Source organism: Staurois parvus, unplaced genomic scaffold (genome assembly GCF_062004578.1).
Source record: "Staurois parvus isolate SC_StPar_1 unplaced genomic scaffold, SC_StPar_1.0 ptg000804l, whole genome shotgun sequence".
NCBI classification, from domain to species: domain Eukaryota; kingdom Metazoa; phylum Chordata; class Amphibia; order Anura; family Ranidae; genus Staurois; species Staurois parvus.
In genome coordinates, this window is record NW_028318600.1 from 175,313 (window position 1) to 180,983 (window position 5,671).

The window sequence follows — 5,671 nt, forward strand, 5'->3', positions numbered from 1 at the left end:
TAGTACCCCACTTCCACCTTGCCGGAGTCTGAGTCGAAGTGGAGCTCTGTGCCCGTTACTGATCCAGCCACGGGCCCATCCATCTGGTCCATCAAGAGTCATCCAATCAGTCCATAAAACCTTTGAAAAATCTATCTTCAGATATTTCTTGGCCCAGTCTTGAAGTTTCATCTTCTGTGTTTGTTCAGTGGTGGCTGGGTTTCAGCCCTCCTTACCTTGACCATGTCTCTGAGCACTGAACACCTTGTACTTCTGGGCACTCCAGGTAGCTTGCACTTCTGGAATATGACAGCACTGGAGGATAATGGGTTCCTTGTAGCTTCACGTTTGAGTCTTCTCAAATCTTAGGCAGTTAAAAATAATTTTTTTCACTATACGTTTCTTGCGATCCTGTTGACTATTTGCAACAAAATGTTTGATGGTTCTGTGATCACGCCCCAATATCTTATCTTGTGATTGTGTAGGCACCGAAGAGTACAAGTCCCTGCCTCGCTTCTTCTTGCTAGAGAAACAATACTGCTTGAAGCCCTAAACCTCCGCCATATTGTGTCCACTTCTTTCCAGAGGCCTTCCCACGATATCTCCGGCCATTAGTCTTTATATTCCTAAGAAAGGGATGTCCACACAAGAGGTCTTTTGCAACCCACTGTAGCAGCTTCCACCACCAGGATTTTTCCAGCTGGTTCTTCTGGGTGAAAAACCATCTCACCCTATCCTCCAGCCTAGCCAGTCCAGGACCCCTCCACTAGGTGACTACATCTACATAGATGCATACTACATAGATGACTCCCATGCCCCAACTGCCTTTAGGCTCCTCCCAACCTGGCTTAAATAATGTCACTGACTCACCCATGACATCACTACAGGAGGGCTTTAGCTCAAAGGGACCTAGCACGTGGTTACTCTATTCTCTGTCACCACACACTATTCTGGGCCAACTAGTGTTGGACTGTCTAACTGCACCTGCTTACACATTGATACACATATGACATGCATACACATGCTACTACCAGGTATACTGGAATCAGAATGGAAACCCATGCAAGTACAGGAAAAACATGCCAAAGCACTGCAGACATTGTCCTGGCTGGGCTTGACCCGACAGTGGAATTGCATGGGCGGGGCCACAGGGGCAATTGCCCCTGGGTCACAAAATTCTTAGGAGCACAAATCATGCCTTCCAACTGTCCTGGCTTCCGCAGGGAAAGCTAGGCTCTGCCTTGGCTCTGATATGTATGATGCACAAGAGGAGGAGGAGTTGCTGGCTGGATGAGTACCCCCCCTGTATTGAGCTGCACTGATCTGAGGTTTGTTTCAGGGAACATTGCACTGGGGGCCATAGGACCTGGGGTTGGGGCAGTTAAAAAAGATTTGTGCTGGGGGTGGATGTATGCTGGAAGGTGTGATGGGAGGATAAGAGGGATTGTGTCGGGGGATGATTTGGGAGGTGAGAGAATTCTTGCAAAAAGGAGGATTTATGGTAGAAGGGAGAATTTAGGGGGGAGGATTTGTCCTAAAAAGGGGGATTTATGGTAGAAGGGAGAATTTAGGGGGGTGATTTGTCCTGGGAAGGGGGATTTATGCTAGAAGGGAGAATTTAGGGGGAGGATTTGTCCTGGGAAGGGGAATTTAAGGTAGAAGGGAGAATTTGTCCTGGGAAGGGGAATTTATGGTAGAAGGGAGAATTTAGGGGGAGGACTTGTACTGGGAAGGGGGATTTATGCTAGAAGGGAGAATTTAGAGGGAGGCTTTGTCCTGGGAAGGAGGATTTATGCTAGAAGGGAGAATTTAGGGGGAGGATTTGTACTGGGAAGGGGGATTTATGCTAGAAGGGAGAATTTAGGGGGAGAATTTGTACTGGGAAGGGGGATTTATGCTAGAAGGGAGAATTTAGGGGGAGACCATAAAAAAAAATCCTCTAATTTGTGAAAAGCATTGTGTTGTACTGGACATTCGTGGATCTTTATGAGCATGTGCAGAAGTTCTCATTGGCCCGCTATGAGATTCCTGTTCATATCCTGTTTTTCTTTTCCTACATCCACATAGCATAACTTTTTGTTTCATGTTTTAGGTTGACTCTGACATTTATCCTTGATTGGCCACTTTAGTTTTTTTTTTTTTTTTTTAATTTACATTTTTATGTTTTTCAAAATGTTGGTGTGCACTTTCTCTTGTGCACTAAATAGATATAAAAGGTATCATTACCACCACTAGGGCCACTTGTGGCCTTTGAAGGACTTTAAACCTGGAACCTTGTTTCCACCATCACATCCCATCTGGCCTTGCTTTTTGCCAGGTTAACGTTTTGCTTTATGTCATGGATGCCCATCATTTCCTGGATGTCATCCAACCACAATGTTTTCCTACATCCACCATATTCTTCTATGAATCATCTATCCCCATGTTCTCCTATATGTCATCCTACCATATTTTCCTGTACAGTATATCATCCATCTCCCATGTTCTCCTTTATGTCATCCATCCACCATGTTCTCCTTTATGTCATCCATCCACCATGTCCTCCTTTATGTCATCCATCCACCATGCCCTGCTTTATGTCATCCATCATGTTATTCTCTATGTTATTAATCCACCATATCCTGCTTTATGTCATCCATCCACCATGTCCTCCTTTATGTCATCCATCCATCATGTCCTCCTTTATGTCATCCATCCACCATGTCCTCCTTTATGTCATCCATCTACCATGTCCTCCTTTATGTCATCCACCCACCATATTCTCTGTTATGTCATCCATCCACCATTTTCTCCTTTATGTCACCCATCCACCATTTTCTCCTTTATGTCATCCATCCACCATTTTCTCCTTTATGTCATCCATCTACAATGTCCTCATTTATGTCATCCATCCACCATGTCCTCCTTTATGTCATCCATCCACCATGCCCTGCTTTATGTCATCCATCATGTTCTTCTTTATGTTATTAATCCACCATATCCTGCTTTATGTCATCCATCCACCATTTTCTCCTTTAAGTTATCCATCCACTATGTCCTGCATTATTGTCATCCATCCACCACATCCTCCTTAATGTCATCCATCTACCATGTCCTCCTTTAAGTCATGCATCCACCATGTTCTTCTTTATGTTATCCATACTCCAGGTTCTCCTTTATGTCATCCATCCACCATGATGATCTGTATGCCATCCATTCACAAAATCCTTATTTATGTCATCCATCCATCACATCTTCCTTTACATAATCCATCCACCACATTCTCCTTTATCTCATCCATCCACCATGTTCTGATTCATGTCATCCATCCACCATGTCCTGCTTTATGTCATCCATCCACCATGTTCTCCTTTATGTCATCCATCCACCATGTCCTGCTTTATGTCATCCATCCACCATGTCCTCCTTTATGTCATCCATCCACCATGTCCTCCTTTATGTCATCCATCCACCATGTCCTGCTTTATGTCATCCATCCACCATGTACTGCTTTATGTCATCCATCCACCATGTACTGCTTTATGTCGTCCATCCACCATGTTCTTCTTTATGTCGTCCATCCACCATGTCCTTCTTTATGTCGTCCATCCACCATGTTCTTCTTTATGTCATCCATCCACCATGTCCTTCTTTATGTCATCCATCCACCATGTCCTTCTTTATGTCATCCATCCACCATGTTCTTCTTTAGGTCATCCATCTACCATGTCCTGCTTTATATCATCCATCCACCATGTCCTGCTTTATGTCATCCATCCACCATGTCCTTCTTTATGTCATCCATCCACCATGTTCTTCTTTAGGTCATCCATCTACCATGTCCTGCTTTATATCATCCATCCACCATGTTTTTCTTTATGTTGTTCATCCCCCATGTCCTTCTTTATGTCATCCATCCACCATGTTCTTCTTTATGTCATCCATCCACCATGTCCTCCTTTATGTCATCCATCCACCACGTCCTCCTTTATGTCATCCATCCACCATGTCCTTCTTTATGTCATCCATCCACCATGTCCTCCTTTATGTCATCCATCCACCATGTCCTCCTTTATGTCATCCATCCAGCATGTCCTCCTTTACGTCATCCATCCGCACGTTCTTCTTCCTTTTCCTTTCTTTTGCATAATCTTGCATAACTCCTCTCTAGTTGAGTTTCTTATTACATGCGCCCCCCCCCCAAAAAAAAAGTGGCATTTAATTTTCAGCACTCCTTCGAACAGATGCACTTTGGCTTCACAGACTGTAGGAACTCTTTATTTGGAACCTTCTTATTCAATCCTTTTTATTGAAGAGCGAACAATAAAAATATATATTTCAGATTTTTTTTAACATATAAAAAAGTCATTTTAACATATTTTTGCATATATTTGTAAATGCATTCCAAAAATGTAGATTTGTATTTTTAAAGACATACAGTATATTTTAACATTTGAAATATATGTCAATATATTTGAGAAGAATATTTTTGAAATATATTTCAAATATATTTTTCTTCCATGTGGGTTCAAGTGCTTAGGAACTGCGTCTCAATCTTACTATGTATAATGGCTTGTATTTGGGACCTTAACATGCAAAAATGGGCATGTGCTTTGTTGTTCTCTAAAGGTAGTCGTGGTTTAAATCTCCATTCAAAGTGGCACTGCGGCACACCACCCCGCGATTCTTGCTTTGGTTTACATTATGGCCCCGCCCAGTAAAGCAATATGTTTGCTGCACATTGATGCATCAATGAAGCCTTCAAACCAAACTTCACTCTCTCAATCAACATGGACTATTTTGAATCCTTGAGCTCCTAGCATTAGTAAATACCCGCATGGAAGAAAAATACATTTTAAATATATTTTTAAAATACATTCTTAATATATTCTTCTCAAAAATATTGACATATATTTCAAATACTACAATTTTGGCCGTATTCAATATATTTCAAAAACAGCTTGGTCTGTATTGTGTTGTATATTTCACGGCTTCCCTGGAGCTCAGACACAAATGCATGGAATCCCTTCCTATAGGTTTACCAAGCTGTGATAGGTTAGGCAATAGGCGACTTCACAGCAGTGGGATGGGGGTGGGGAGGGCACTGCCAAGCCGAGTAGTCGATCAATTCAATTGCATCGAGTCACACTTTCATTTTTGCAGCTTTCACGGCGTATTTTATGAAATCAGCGTCTGTATTGAATCCCTCTTCATTCCTCCCAATCTGAATATGGTCTGTGTCTAATGAGGGGAGGAAATGTGACGCCTCCGGCCGCTGTGCCAATGGGGGTCCACGGCCCGTGGATCTGATTATCGCAGGAAAAGAAACGCTTGCTTGGGTCGCGCTGAGCCCTTAATGAGATAAGCGGACAGCACACTGATATCGCCTGATATCACCCCCCCCCCCCGTGTGTGTGTGTGTGGGGGTATTGTGCATGATAAATTTCCTCTCTCATTTCCACGGCGCTTATTACAGTCCGCTGTCTGCCAGATGTTCTCTGTACAGCGCTGCGGTATATGTCAGAGCTATATAAATGTATGATAATAATAGTGTGTGACTGTGGGGGGAGGGGACATTAGAGTGTAAGCTCCTCTGGTACAGAGACTGATGTGACTGTGGGGGAGGGGACATTAGAGTGTAAGCTCCTCTGGTACAGAGACTGATGTGACTGTGGGGGAGGGGACATTAGAGTGTAAGCTCCTCTGGTACAGA

General features: G+C 43.2%; 1 pseudogene; it reads left to right on the plus strand.

Moving 5' to 3' along the window:
• Positions 1-1,386: 1,386 nt before the first annotated feature.
• LOC149444184 (uncharacterized) lies at positions 1,387-4,602 on the plus strand (annotated as a pseudogene).
• The last annotated feature ends 1,069 nt before the right edge of the window (positions 4,603-5,671 follow it).